Raw genomic sequence first — 16,536 nt, 5'->3', positions numbered from 1 at the left:
TAAATTGCTTGTTGTGCTGGTAAATCAGATTATAGTCGAGTGGTTGTTTAGAGTGTGTAGCTGACCTTCCTCTTCCTGGTTTCTATTCTAACATATCCAAAATTTCAATGCTGTGGAATCAAAAGATGTGCAGACTGACAGGTGCACTCTGGCACTACATCCCACAGCCCAGCATGTGCGTAACCTGCAGGAGAGGCCATGGGTAAACTCTCACTGGGAATCCTTAAACAGAGGGGGTTTACTTATCACTAATACTATCAAACAAGTGGTAAATGAAACACATTGTCACAGTGTGAAGTGCTCCTGTTCAGAGCTCAGCCAGATGCCCTTACATCCTCTATCCTGCTTGGGCAGATGGGACTTGGAGTCCAATCAGTGGTGTAGCGTGGGTTCTGAGCACCCGGGGCAAGGCAAGTAATTTGCGCCCCCTAACCCGTGGATTTTAGCACTCGAGTCTCTTCCGCGCGCGCCCAGATGTTGCGCCAGATGCGGCAGGCCCCCCTCCACCCCCACGCTACACCACTGCTCCCACCACAAGTCTTCAGGACAGCCATCCGAAGGCTGGCGCGGGGAGAAGGTCTCTCCGCCCCACCGCCAGGCTTCGGAGCATCCTTCTGAAGCCTGGCGGCGGGAGGAGGTCTCTCCGCCCCACTGCCAGCCTTCGGAGGAGGTCCGAGGACAGTGGGGTTCCTGCTTCCTCGAGGAGGACTGGCCAAACGCCCCCCCAAATGTTGCGCCCGGTGCGGCCGGCACCCCTGGCACCCCCCACGCTACGCCACTGAGTCCAACAACATCTGGGGGACCACAGGTTCCTCATCCTTGGCATACAGGATTTTTGAATAGTATATTTGGATTTGGATTTGATATCCTGCCTTTCACTCCCTTTAAGGAGTCTCAAAGCGGCTAACATTCTCCTTTCCCTTCCTCCCCCACAACAAACACTCCGTGAGGTGAGTGGGGCTGAGAGACTTCAGAGAAGTGTGACTGGCCCAAGGTCACCCAGCAGCTGCATGTGGAGGAGCGGAGACGCGAACCCGGTTCCCCAGATTGCAAGACTACCGCTCTTAACCACTACACCACACTGGTTCCCATCCCATATGGACATCCTTCTCCAAATTGAAGACCAGAGCATACAATACATTTCCCAGCCATCATGATCATTTCTACAAGTGGTTTTGAGGTCCACACAAAGGTACTATGTGAAGGCAAAAAGTACATGAAACTTTTCTATAAATTACGTACTTGCCTACAAAAGAGGCCAGTAAGTATTTGCATTCAGTCTGTTAATGGAATGTGTAAATTAGTCGTTCCTCAACAGAAGCACAGACTTGGTGGAAGGCAATCTTTATGAAAACTATATTCTGTTTTCAAAACACGATCAGTGCATCCTACTATAAGTGCTGATGCTAAAACCTACTAAAATATGACTTACGCATCTTCATAATGGCCATGCCTTATGCCCCCCCATGCTTCTGTATTTCCTCTCCTCCGAGATGTCTGCAAAACAGGTGTTTTATTGTAGCTTAATTCCCCTTACATCACTTGAGCTAGATTCATGTAATTTGCTTTAATTCATTAAATTTATTTAATTATTCTTTACAAAAATGAAAGTCAAATGAAGTTGGCCAAAGGACTTTTTATATTAAAAATAATGACTCTCTTCTCCAGCCAAAGTAATGTTACCTTCAGCTGAAGATTCTTTACAAATTGACAACAAGCTAAAATTAGAAGCTGGTAGAATGGAAACCAAAAGCTAAGGCAAATCACTGCTAATTATTACATTTGAAGGGGTTGGCTAGCAGGCTTATTAAATAGCTAGCAGTCTTAGTAAACAGCTTTTTTATTATTACATTACATTTTGTTTCATTTTTCATTACATTTGTTGTAGTATATCTGTCCCTTTTGTACTTACTGTACTTATTCTATATCGTGATCACCAACTGATTACAAATCACAAAAGTTGTATGGTGGCTTATAAATGCAGATTCAATGTTTTTGCAATACAGTAGTACCTCGGGTTACATACGCTTCAGGTTACATACGCTTCAGGTTACAGACTCCGCTAACCCAGAAATAGTGCTTCAGGTTAAGAACTTTGCTTCAGGATGAGAACAGAAATCGTGCTCCGACGGCGCAGCAGCAGCGGGAGGCCCCATTAGCTAAAGTGGTGCTTCAGGTTAAGAACAGTTTCAGGTTAAGTACGGACCTCCGGAACAAATTAAGTACTTAACCTGAGGTACCACTGTACTTCAATTAATTGTGTTCTTTGCTAAAACGATAGTGAATACATGCAAACCCCACCCATTTACATGCCTTCGACGTGTGTGACTGTGCATATGCGCATTGCGCCGAACCTGGAAGTGAACCCCCAAACATCACAAAATGGGGCTGAATTGTGTTGCGAGAGTGTGTGGGTGTGTGCAGAACATGGTGTTTGCAGACCTTTTCAATGGTGTTTCAAATACACATGATTTCACTGATGCATGCAGTGCCTTGGAACATAACCCCCACATAAATGGGGGGTTGCCTGTGAAAAATGTTGAATGAAAAAAGTCTAAAGACAACAGATTAACAAGATCAAATATAACCCGACATAATAATTCAATAACAATAATTGAACAAATAAATGCAAACAGTAACAATTAGTTATAAAGGGCTGTCTCATCTTCCTTATGTTGATGGCTGGCTAGGGGTAGAAGGTGAAGATTCTGCTTACGTTGCTCTTCGCCAGTCTCTGCTGGTGGAGAGGAACACTGCTGGTGGGCAGGACTTGCTGTGGCAGAGTACCAGCTGTGGCCTAGTATGCAGTAAGCCTTGAAGTAGAGCTTTTGGGAGCGGGGAGTTCTGTGAGGTAGATAATGCTGAGGGACATGGGCTGGTTCAAGGTCACCCAGTGTATTTTATGGCTGAGAGGGGATTTGAACTCTGGTTTCCATAGTCCTAGTCCAAAGCTCTAACTGCGGCACCAAACTGGCTTTTAACCACTTGATAAACAATATTTAGCACTTTGTAAGAATGAGGGACAATAGCTGGACAACAAAAATAAATAAATGATAGGATGCATATTTAAACATGTCACATAGGATGAACAGGACGAAGCGGTAAATAGTTCCCAAAGGTCAACTGAAACAACTTCCAAAATAAAAATAAAAATATTCATGTGCCGTTGGAAAGACAGATGGGGTGATGGCATTTGGCTTTCTTTCTAAAGAGTGTCTGCAGCAGAAAAGGCCCTGATCCTGGTTGGGGCTTCATTAAAGGTAGATCACATCTTGCTCACTGCGGGAAGCCCACCAAAAAGCCTACACAGTCTCCATTGACCCCACATATTTCTTCATCACCCATGAAGACAGTCAGAGATCTGTGTGAGCTTCACTATTTTACACTGGTGTCTTGTGGGCACTGGAAGCACAAAAGGCAGAATATTATAGAAATAAAACTTTGCTAAACCTGAGGAGGGTACCTAAGTGCTTTGCCGTAGATTTTCTATTACGCTGAAAGTATTCTGTAAGTAGAACAAGATGCCTAGGACTGTTGTGAGAAAACCTTTCCTCCTGAAATGATTTTAAAGAACTAATTTGACAGACATCTGTCATGGAAGGTTTAAATATAGGGTGCTCTGCCTCAGGGCAGGAGGTTGACATAGGTGATCTACAGACCTCTTCCACTTTTGAGATTCTGTGACTCCATACCCACATTGCAGGGGGTGGGGAATAAGAATGTCAGCATGATGAATATTCATGCATATTCTGAATACTTTTAACATTTTCACAGCTGGCCCCTGACTGAGCAATCACAGCAGCAGTCAGAGGGTAATACATGTGAAATGCAAGCTATTTACAGCCTGTATTTTTTAAATCAAATTGCTAAATGAATGCTGATAGCTACGAATCAAATGCTGCAGTGCTCGGAAGTAATGCATAAGCAAGGACTGAATGAGGACTAAAAGATGCAATCCAGTGTCAATCTGTACATTTAAATGAGTATTCTGCAGTCTATCACATTTCTCACACGCACACAAACACATGCACACACTCTCCACTTCTGAGCGAGTAGTGCCTATGCGTCAAATGTGAATTAAAGCAATCATTTTCCTATGTGACAGAACAATTGCTTTTAGTCATATATTAATCAAAGCTAATTAGCATTGTTTTATGGAAAATAAGAAAGTAATTTGTGACAAGGCCCCCTAAGTAATGGCTGTATGGGAAGCAGAGGCAGGGAGGGCTTCCATCATTCAGCCAACACAAAATTCTTCATTTTAAATCATTTATACTAACTATAAAAGCTGATGAGGAAATAATAATAAGTGGTCCCAAATTCCAAATGGTAGATTTAATGATGTATCATGCTAGTTGTTTGGTTGAAAATGTTTGCTTCCAAGACTGAAAGCTAAGCAGTCTTTATATAACCTGCATTGAGCATGTTAGTTAGCAAATCACATATGCAGGATAAATTTAAATCAAAGGTACAAGATACCACTGCTTAAACCTCAATGAATAGTGTGAACTAGTGTGATCATAAGTAAATATATATAGTAAATAGAAATGTAACATTTCATATATAGTAAATAGAAATGTAACATTTCAGAACAAGTATCAAATTTGCAGTTTTGTTATATTGTGCAGCATGTTCCCTAAAGAAGGCTACTTTGTAGTTTAAAACAAGCAAGCAAACAAACAAAAACTTGTGACAACTAAATCTATATATTTGCACAGAGGGTTAATGCTATTCTGAACATGAGACACTGAATCTGTAAGTACAGAATTTTAAACTTACTTTGCCACGTGTGGTCTGTTCCTTGCAAAATTGTTGGAAACCAGGGAACTTTGTAAAAGGGATAAGAAGGTCTAACAAACTATATTCCTAATGCCATACTGTTGCTGAACTTTTATGAGTTCAATACTCTGCAACTAGGGCTCTCTGTGTGCCAACCCCACATTTTGAATCCAGAGACCCAGCTGATTCTCCTGTTGTTTGCCCATACACATAGGTCCACAGGGATTCATATATTTAATTTCCCACAGAGAAACTGGAGCTTGCAGATGATTGTGCATTTTTTTAGCCTATTAATACAGTACATATAAGAAAACTGTTGTCTAAGTTTGAGTGGAGAGGGAAATTGCAGGCAAACCCCCATTGCCGTGTGAAACTCTTTTACTCATTGAAATCAATGGAGCAATCCCTGCTTAAACGAAGTGCAATTTAAATTACATACAGGTGGTGACTTGTCCAATTGATGTGTGATCGCTGACACGGGTGTCCTTTTAGGTCCTTTTGGACCAGGTCAAAGATTTTAGGTCTTTTTGGAACCCTGGTCCTTTTGGACCAGGTCGAAGGCAGAACGGGGGTATAATGGGGAGGAACAGGGGTGGTGCAGGGCAGAAAGGGGGCAGGGTGGGGTGGAACATGGCATAATGGGGTGGGCCACGCTTATACACACTCCACCGATGTGTGTGGGGGCCAGGAAAGTAACCTTCACACAAAATGGTCACTGCCTGTAGATGAAAGGCTCTGCATACACACAGAGGAGTGCCTGAACTGGGAAGACGGAGCTTATCATACCCTTTCAACATGCTGTGGTCCAAGAGAGGTGTTTGAATTTTGCGTGATGGTGGAGAAAATAACATAGCAATCCTATGTGGAGCTAGGGAGGAATGAAGCAGTAGATCTACCCTGACAGGGCAGAAGGAGAATATTTTTCTTACATTTCCACTATACCAGTGCCCTGCCCCAAAACCTCCCATGTGATGCTGCCAAAAGAACAAGTGGCAGTAGATTTCTACCACCCCTTGACCACATCTGGGGCCCCTACTGCGGCAGAGCCACCATGCCAAGAATACTCACGTTTGCCATTAGAGGCCAGTGGAGAGGCAGCAGTGGACCATTCCAATTACCTCCAGCCATCAATGGGGCAAATGAGGGTGTTGAGTAATAGTGGAGAGATAACTTCTTTGCATCTTTGCAAATCATTTAAGACTCCTAGAAAATATTTGCTGAAACGCTTGAGCAGTTTCTAAAAGCAATGCAGATTGATCCTATATTTAAATAACAGAGGAATATTTTTTATTCCTCTTTAATACATAAGCCCAAAGGATCTGAAGTGGTAACAAAAGAAGACCCTAATAAATATATATTTGAATTTTAGACAAGAAAATGAGATTTCCCTATTCTGCCTCCCCACTGACACCATGGTAAAATAAAGATTGTTGAAGCAGTAAATAGAACAATGTGAGAGTAAGATTGAAGTAAAAAATAGTCATTTCTGTCTTGAATAAGAAGCAAAAAAACCCAAAAACCCTCATAACATTTTCTTTCAAACCAATATAGCTATTATGAATAAGGGCAAAAGTTCGTAGGAAGGAAAAAAAGAGTAGGTAAAGCTGCAGAAAAATGACAGAGTCTCCAATGATGTCTGGTACTTTTACCCAATTAACTCAAATGATGGCCAAGTTTAAAGCCTTTTCACAATGAGACTGTGATAGAGAAAGAGGTTTTCTCATGCTGTGCCCATGTCTGCGAAATGAGGCTGCACGGCAAGGCAGGCCTGTTGTGTTCTTCTTCTTCTTTTTATGGATTGAGCAGCTGTTCAAAATGGGAATATTCATATCAATTCAATTCTGGGTAAACGGCAGACGGTGTCCCTCAGGAGCAAATAAGTAAGTAAGTAAGTAAGTAAGTAAGTAAGTAAACAGACAAATCTCTCTCTGTGTGTATATGTGCACTGTGTGAGCATGCAAACTATCACTGATAATTTCTGAGATACAACTCGTGAGAATGATGGACTGCTGTTCTACCTCAATATATTTATTCCAATGGGCACAAAATAAAATTGAAGGGAAATACAAACAGGACGGAATGTACATTTTGCATATGAAGAGTTAGCAAACACAGTTTTTAGTTTGCAGTCCTAATCTCAGCTCAGTGATTTCTTACAGTCATAGACTGGCATGCAAATGAAACCACGTGGAAACATCAAATCAGCAGTGAGGCCGAGACGGGTGTCTTGTTGTCTGGGCAGCCCAGGACCTCCATACACTACCCAGGCTTGTGCCCCAAAGATGTCACTTCATTGCTGCTACTGCAGGAAAAACAACGTGGGAGGCAGCAGTTATGAGTTAGCGGTCTCTACAGCCACAGCAGGCACAGTGATTCTCCAGGGTTTGACTTCACTCCTGTAGGCTCACTGCATTGTCTCTTTTGGACAGATGGATGCCAACAACTGGGGACAGCTATTCTTTAGACTGCCTCAGTGGGAGAGATGGGAAGCAGGACTCATTCCGTCATCCTTGCTGAAGGGCCACCTCCTACCCCAGGACAGTGCCAGCTTGTCACTTTAAGATCTGTTTAAGAAGTGATGCCTGCGTTTGGTAAACCTTCAGAGTGGGACTTTCTTAATTGATTGTGTGTAAGTCGCTCTGTTGGCTGAACAGTAGAGTACAAATGCTCTAAATAAAATAAATAACAGCATTTATTTATTAATTACATCTGTATCGTGCCTATCTTCCCAAAGGGGCCCAAGGTGTCAAACAACATGGGGTAAAGCAATAAAAACATCTTTAAAACAATTCTTTTTCAGAATGAGATTGGGAAAGATCTCAACTTTTAAAAGGCTTGTTGAAAGAGGGCAATCTTCTGTAGGTATTGAAAAGGCTACAGACATGGAGCCTGTCTAATATTCAAGGGGAGGGCATAGAAAGGAAGGCACCACAGCACTAAATATCTGATTCCTATAATGCGCAGAATGGATCTCTTGATAAGATTGTATCGGCAAGAGGTCATTACCTGTGGTGTGTAGTGGTAAGCCACCAGTTCCTGGGTAATTGTTTGGACAAACAAAGAAAGAAAAAAAGCTGCTTCCATGTACCTATGAGGGAAGCTGCCTCACCCTATGGTGTCTCTGAGGTTGTTAAGTAAAGTTATATTCATGTTTGAAGTAAGTTCCTGATATTTACAAGCAACCATATTACCTATCTCTTAGAAACAAAATTATCTACCCATCTCTGCCCTTGCACTTAAGATTGCAACTTCTGTTTGAAGTATGTGGCAATATCTGCTGCAGACATGAATAGCTAACAAAGTCCTTGTGATCCTATTCTATCGTTTTGCCCTTTTGCTGCTGATCCCAATCTGTTTGGAATTGGCTGATGAACTAGCCAGGGTGAGTTGATGCAAGCTGAACGGGTTCTGAGAGAAAGTCAAAGAAAATATGACTTACTTCTAAAGGAAGGCCTGATATTCTTGTAACTGTGTATCTGGTCTGCGGGCGGAATTTTAAAAAGAGTGTATTGTCATATTAGCCAGAAGGATTTGACTTCAAAATAAACAAACCAAATTGTAGGGTGATGAATAGCAAAGGGCATAACCTTTCTGTTTCATCTTTTTTATTACTCTGCCCCAAACCAGCCCCTGGAATAATGCCAATTTCTGAAGAATCACTTTCCCGCTCATCTGTTCTGCCTTACCCTACAATGAGTTGCATTTGAAAGCATGAAAAATAAACTCCTAGCAACCTTCAGTGGGTAAAACAACAGCAGCAGATTTCTTCAAGCTTACTCTAGAAACGTGAAATCTTGAGGTACTTGTGCTCATAATTCATTATGAATTAAAAGCACTGCTAGAATATTTCTTTGGAATTACTATGGCATGAACAATCAAGTTACAGCCTTCTAGCCCTCAAGGTTGCAAAGTAAAGTTTGAAATGTGAGAGCAAAAAAAATGCCCAACTCCTAAACTGAGGCTGGAAGTTGGCTAGAGATATTCAGTATTGGGCAGCAAATGAATCAAAGTAAATAAAAGCATCATAATAACAGCCCTCTGCTCCCTTTACTTGTTATCTGGGTAAGTATAATCAGGATGAAGGCACCCCCCCCATGTCTGATTTTTAATCAACTGTGCACCACTGGAGGCAAGGTGCTGGGGTAGCTGCATCTTTGTTCTGGTTCAAAAGGCACTTCAACAATTTTTAGAAATCTCCTTTCTTTGGCACAACTCCACAGAACCAACAGCAACATATTCCTACTTGATTAGCATTGTAGAAAGAGACCTTTAAAGAAAATAAGATCTGACATAATAGCCTTTTGGCTGTTAGAAGACACTGCCAGGGGAGGTGAACTATGCCTGCATTGTCTGTGAGGCAAAGGCAATTTCTCTCTGAAATGGGTGCTGAAACTTTTTACTTAAGGTGGAAGAGTTAAAAGGCCTTATGCTAATCTTGACCTCTTACTTCATTTGTGTCATGTGTTGAATCCTGTTAGTAATTTTTCCTTGTTCTCTAGTTCACCTTTTCCCCAGCCCTCCCTAAAAAGATTGCTAGGTGCTGATATCTCTAGGATGGAGCTTTAGGGCTTTCCAAACTAAGAAGTAAGAAGCAGATTTTATGCGCACATGTGCCACTGTCCTGCTTTAAAAAAATGATGATGATTGTAGTGGTGATAGCGATGGTGGTCATGATAGTAATAATACTGTCAGACCTTTGGTATTAGCTATGCACTATAAAGTAATGCATTGGTTATGAAAAACATTCCCAGAGAGGTTCGCCTGGCCAACCCTTTTCAGTAGGGGCAGCTCATCCCGTTTCACTGCCTGAGGTAAACAGGAAGCTGATCCCCTGTGCATGTACTGCATGTTCCACCCACCTGCATTGTCAACCCCGCCAAAGCCTCACTGACTGGGGTTGCAGTGCTGTGGCTTCCCGGTTCCAGCAAAATCCCGTGAGAGCTCTGTGAGATAACACAAAGACCCCCAGAGGCCTCATGCGACCTTCCAGCAGCTATGGGCCTATTCACCAGTGCAATGCTCAAAGCCACTCAGTACAATCTGATGTTTGTTGACTCAGAAGGAAGTCCCACCAATTTTCCATGTGAGTGTACATAAAGCATTAGGCAAACAGTCTATTTGTCAGGAAAGGGAATGGTTATTATAGCTGGAAAAGTTCCTTAAGTGGCCAAAGACAATAGGAAAAGGATGGGGAAAGGATGAAGGACAGGTTAAGAACAACAAGTGGGACAAAGGATCATTTGTGGCTACAGTTGAGCTGGATTATAGAGATTAGTTTCATCAAATGGAAATCTTCTTTACTGTTATGCTACTCAACAATTGAGTAGGGTTGAAGGTCTGTTGTTCAGTACTTAATGCTGTATGATGTCTATAATACTTCTGTATTAAACCAACTTTCCCCAACCAGGTAATATCCAGGTGCTTTAGACTACAGTACCAGTGTACCAGTGGAACATGGGTGGCACTGTGGGTTAAACCACAGAGCCTAGGACTTGCTGATCAGAAGGTTGGCGGTTTGAATCCCCGCGACGGGGTGAGCTCCGGTTGCTCGGTCCCTGCTCCTACCAACCTAGCAGTTCGAAAGCACGTCAAGGTGCAAGTAGATAAATAGGTACTGCTCCAGCAGGAAGGTAAACGGCGTTTCCGTGCGCTGCTCTGGTTCGCCAGAAGCGGCTTAGTCATGCTGGCCACATGACCCGGAAGCTGTACACCAGCTCCCTTGGCCAATAAAGCGAGATGAGCCCTGCAACCCCCGAGAGTCGGTCACGACTGGACCTAATGATCAGGGGTCCCTTTACCTTTACCTTTACCAGTCAGTTGTAGTACAAAACCTATGGAGGATGTTGGGAAGGCTGTATTAAAACAGCTATTTTCTTCCTCCAGAGAATTTGCATTTTGCTTCAATTTCTAGCAGTTTTTAAATGCCATTAACGTCAGAACAATAGCTATGTCCAAAACAAATGCAAGCATTTACCATTTGTCATGCATACTCCCACCTCCATAGCTATGGTGACAAATGTTGTGTATCTATTAACCTTTTAGCAAAGAGCACAAGGTAAGGTAGTTAATATTTGGCATGTTTACAGGGTCTATTGACTTCTAATGAAAAATTCAGCAGTACAACCTCTTTTCCTTATACCTGTCTATTTCACCGCATTAGCCACAGGTTCAGCTATTACAGTGACAGTGTTAAAAAGAAGCACACAAAGTATCTGGCATTCTGTTTGCGTTTTCTAACAGAAACATCATTAAGATTTATTTACTACACGAGTTTTAAAAAGCTCACTCCGTAGCCTCTCACTTAGGGATGAACTTTGGACCACGTTGCTTGCAGAACGTGCTGTATACACGGCAGATGTTCTCCCGTAAGTGGCTTTAAGTACAAATACTAATGCCTGTATGATTAAAGGGTGTCACCTTAATTTTAACTTACAGCATTTGCTAAGAACAAGAAAATAGGTAAGAATGCCCTTCTCCCACTTAGTGGAAGGCACCCGGGGAAATTCCAAAAATAGTTTTAGAGTAAAAGTGATGGTGGTATCACACACGGTTCATGTTTGGAACGATAAGGATGTCATTTCGAAACTACTGTGGGTAGGTCTTACAGATAAGGAAGGTGGAATCATCTCAACCTTTGTACAATGTAATCCATCTTTGAGTGTCTTCTCTGGGGTTTAATTAATGAATGGGCATGGCACAGCAATGATCATTAGTATAAAGTTTGCCCCTATTTGAAACTAGTTCAACAATCTCAGTGTTTGTTGACAGTCATTTCTGCCCATCATCCCTCCCCCATCACTTCTTTATTTTGTTTTTGTCATAAATCTCAGAGGGAAATTTGACCATCATCTGCTACAATTAAAATATAGGCATGTAAAATGAAAGAACTGAAACAAGCAATCAATGGAATGTGATTTCAGTAGTAACTTTCTGTGAAGTTCACCTTGATGAGGTGAATCTATTTCTCTCTCACACAGATTGAAGTATAGTCAGGATAAAAGATGTTAGATGTGGACCATCCCTTTGGGTTTTGACCAAATCTGAGCAAATTTTGGAAAGCTTGCTAATATTTTGACAGCTGCTTAAAGCCCCCAAATGATGAATTCGTTTAAACTTTCTCAGGGTGATTTAGGAGTAGTTTCAACATTTACACTTTTTAATGGTCTTCTTAATGCAGGAGCTCATAATCTAAAGTGAGTAATGATGAATATGCCAGAAGATGAAAGAGACAAATGACCATTAAGGTTGGTGAATAATAGATATTAACTTACCCTTCTGGTGTAACTCTGGCACATCTGTGGTTTTTTAACTGCACATTTAATTATACCAAATATCAGATTTCAAAATCTCTTTTGCTCATTCAGTCTGTATGCAGATCCTGAATAAAGTGACCATTATACTCAAGAATCTTTTAAATGTGTTTTCCCACCCAATACACACACACACCCCTAATTACATTCCTGGGAGTTGAATATATATGCAAAAAGAAAAGGCACACATATTTAAGCATGTACCTAAGTAAACAGAAGACCAAGACTAAGAAGAGATAGGCAAGAAAGATAGGCCTGCCATATGTCTGGAATTTCCTGGACATAAACAGAATACTGCTGTCTCTAGCAACGTCCAGGCGAAAATACGCCAAATGTCCAGGTAAAAGCTGAACAACTTTGAGCAAAACTATAAAAAGCTGTTTGAAACTGTTTGAATCAAAGACCTTTTAAAAATGGGGACCATTGAACATTGTGAATTTTCTCAGTGAACAGCATAAATCTGCATTACTTCTTTGTGGAAACAGTGTTCAGAATACCTATAAACTTCTCAGAAGTATATTAAGTTGAAAGAAAAATAAAGAAATGTTCTGAAAACTTAATCTGCTAGCAACAAAACCTATAATTTTAATATCTGAATCCACACAATCTATCAACTTGTATATATACCTCTGAAACTATATATACCCTGATTTAGGTAGAGAATGCATGGACAGAGATCATGCATACACAGAGATTCCTAGCGTTATAGTGAATGGCATGTGTAAATGCATGATGTGTACATGGTTATCCATTCATATACAGGATTCGTTTACGAGCATAGGTTTCTATAAACAAAAAATCCTGCCAGTCACAGTTTAGAAGGGCTCTAAATTGTGTCCCTTCTGTGCCAAAGTGGTGGGGTTTAAGCTTTCTTTAAAGTTTACGAAAGAGACCTATCCTGTGGTGGTGGACAGAATGCCAGAAACCCAAATTTAGGTCCCTACTCAGCAATGAAGCTTACTGGGTGACTTTGGGCCAGTCATCCTCTCTCAGCCCAACCTATCTCACACGGTGTTGCAAGGATAACGTGGAGGGGACCGTGTATACCACTTTGAGCTGCAGGAAAGATATACAGGAGAGGTCCATTTCTGTGGCCGTGCCTAGGTTATGAAATCCTCGACATCTGGAAGTCCCCTCTCTCCCACAATCTAAGGCATTTTTATTCCAGTAGGTGTGTTGAGGGGTTGAGGGGTTTTGTGGTCAGACCCCTTGCTTTTAGGCAGTTTTACCTATCTGTTTTTATTGTCACTGCCTCTAAAATGGAAAGGTGAGCGTGAGATTGTCTCAAATAACTAAATAAATAATATGTGCAACTCTCATAGCTGGTGCATGGATCGAGGCTGTTGTGCAAATTTGTAATTCAATTATGATCTTGAATGTAGTTTTAATGGGAAGCTTCATTCCTCCGCTCCTACCAGTATTGCAACCAAAATTTTTCAATTTTATTTTTTTTAATGAAAGAATTCTTAGGACATGCTGAAAGATTGGGGGGGAATCATACTCCCTCTGAATGAGCAGGTGCACAGCTTGGGGCTCCTACTGGATCCATTACTGTCACTGGAGGAGTGACTACCTGCTTTGATGGATGACCCAGTGGAAGCCCCCACTTAGATGGGAACAACCTGACTCCAGTCATCCTTGCAAGAACACGTTTCTGATCAGTGTCAATATTTTGTATTATGTATTGGATTTTTATCCATGTAAGCTCTTTAGAGAAGTTTTTGTGGGAAGTGGAAATAAATACATAAACAATAGGGGATTTCCCCCCCCCTCATTGAGACAGGCATGTGAATAAAAGCCAACTGAGCAAAGTTTAACACATGAGGGATCCTGGTAACTTTCCCCAAGATCTAAAGCAGCCCTTTGTCCACCTTCTTTGTGTACTTTGTGGAATGACCACAAACTGAGCTTTGAAGGGATTTATGAAAAGGGTTATCAAATTATCATTCTCCCTTTGTGTAAATCAATTAAAAGCTTGGTTTAGCTTGCTGTGTGTCAGGAGAGACAGAAATGAGGACGTCCTGGGAAGGTACCGTCTATCATCTGTGGTGGGAATGTAAGAAAGTGAAATGCTTCTGGGAAATGATATATAATGAGATGAAAAAGATGTTGAAATACACATTTGTAAAAACAAACAAACCCAGAAGCATTTCTACTTGGTATTGTATGTACTGATATTAATTGACAAGATAAAAAATTGTTTTTATATGCGATAACTGCAGCAAGAGTATTATTGGCAGAGAAATGGAAGCAAGAAGAATTACCAATGAAAGAGGAATGGCAGATGAAATTAATGGACTATGCAGATTTGGACAAGATGACAGGAAGAATTCGAAACCAGCGGGACCAGAAATTATTGAAAGATTGGAGTAAATATGCGAGTTATTTGAAAGACAATTGTACTCAACTTACTACACTTGTAGGACTACAAGGAGTTTTGTAAGGAGAACGATATGAAATATTACAGAAAAGACTTATGAGAAGGGATTATAAGTTATTGACTATTAAAAGTAATAGTTAGGGCAATAAATGTAAGATTAAAAGAGGAGGTTTGAAAATCATAAGATGTGGTTGGTGGAAGTCTTAGGCTAAAATAGCCTAATGATGTATAAGATGAGATGAGATGATATGTTCTGTTTGGAAAATATATGCAAAAACCAATAAAAATGTATATATGTAATAGGAATGAGGAGGTCCTGTTACTTAACTTGACTTCCTTCCCAGCACATACAAATCGTACCGGTCACTTTGCCGGTTTTAGTTTCATAATAGTGCATGCAACTCAGCTTGCACAGCTACAATAAGAAATAGAAAATGACATTTTATGGCATATAAGGTATCAAACTTTTTTTGAATAATACATTAAGTACCTTAGCCAGCCAATTAAGGTTTCCTAATAAATGGTGATGATAACTAACTTCAGAAGTCTTAAGTATTATGCATTTCTCACCTTGCAGAAGCAATGGCGGGGTTCCTGAAGAAAATAATATTTTTGTTCATAGGGCAACTGAGAAAATTAGTTGGCCTCAATTTCAATTGGCTAATGGACAGCTTAACTGAGATCAAAGCACAGCAGTTTGGCAATTCAGGATGATACACCTTGTTAATGTGTTCAAGCATACTATTTTTTTCTGTTTAAGAACCATGTAATTGATAGGCATCAACCCGCAGAGTTTCAATTATCTATCTCGGTTAACACATATTTTGCTTCCTACTATACATATATGAGTTCTTCTATCCTAGATATCATTTTTCATAGTGAAGCCATCCCCTACGGTACAGTTTCCATTAAGAAACCAGATTACAAGGAAATACATACATAATGATCGACTTCTGTCACAAGCGTGGTAGCCAGAGTGGTGCCCTCTAGATCTTGTTGGACTACAGTTAGTATCAGCCCCAGGATTATGGGAGCTGCAGTTTAGCAACACCATAGCAACTACCACTGTTGTAATGTAAGTGGATCCTGATATATACCGTATTTTTCCGTGTATAACACCCCTCTATTTTGAGGGACTCAAAATTGAGAAAATGGGGGGAGATTTCCCCCGTGTATAAGACTAGGTAAAGGTAAAGGGAACCCTGACCATTAGGTCCAGTCGTGACCGACTCTGGGGTTGCGGCGCTCATCTCGCTTTATTGGCCGAGGGAGCCGGCGTACAGCTTCTGGGTCATGTGGCCAGCATGACTAAGTCGCTTCTGGCGAACCAGAGCAGCACACGGAAACGCCGTTTACCTTCCCGCTGGATTTATCTACTTCCCTATTTATCTACTTGCACTTTTGACGTGCTTTCAAACTGCTAGGTTGGCAGGAGCAGGGACCGAGCAACGGGAGCTCACCCCGTCATGGGGATTCAAACCACCCACCTTCTGATTGGCAAGCCCTAGGCTCTGTGGTTTAATCCACAGCACCACCCGCGTCCCTATAGTATAAGACTACTCTCCCCTTTTAACATTATTTTTTAGTAAAAGAAACCTTTTTTATACACAGAAAAGTACGGTATTTCCTTTGGGAAGTTTCCAACGTGATTACTCATAGGTCCCTTTTGCTATTGTTTCTAAGGCTGAAACAAAATGTCACCCCAAATTTGCTGCCCTATTCAGAGGTTAATTAGGAACACATTTTGATAATTGTGGGTGGCGGGGGCGGGGTTTGGGTTGGGAGAAGCACATATCCCTCCTGGAGGGCCATATTAAAATGATAACATATGTAAGATAATAACATAAAAAAATAATATAATACTAACAATAATGCAAAAAAGGGGGAAAAAGAAAAAGACCACAACTTTGCTCTTCAGTGCCTGCTGTGAATGTAACAGCATTGCATTCTGAGAGGGTATTCTGGCAGGATCATGGATGCAGTCACTGACCCACACTAAGCTGGAGCATCTGTGCAAAGTTTGCACATGGCCGGGGGGGGGGGGGGAGGCCGGCGAAAGAAAGAGCG

The sequence above is a fragment of the Podarcis vaucheri genome (genome assembly GCF_965113315.1).
Source record: "Podarcis vaucheri genome assembly, chromosome: 3".
NCBI lineage: Eukaryota > Metazoa > Chordata > Lepidosauria > Squamata > Lacertidae > Podarcis > Podarcis vaucheri.
Note: the sequence above shows the minus strand (reverse complement) of the source record.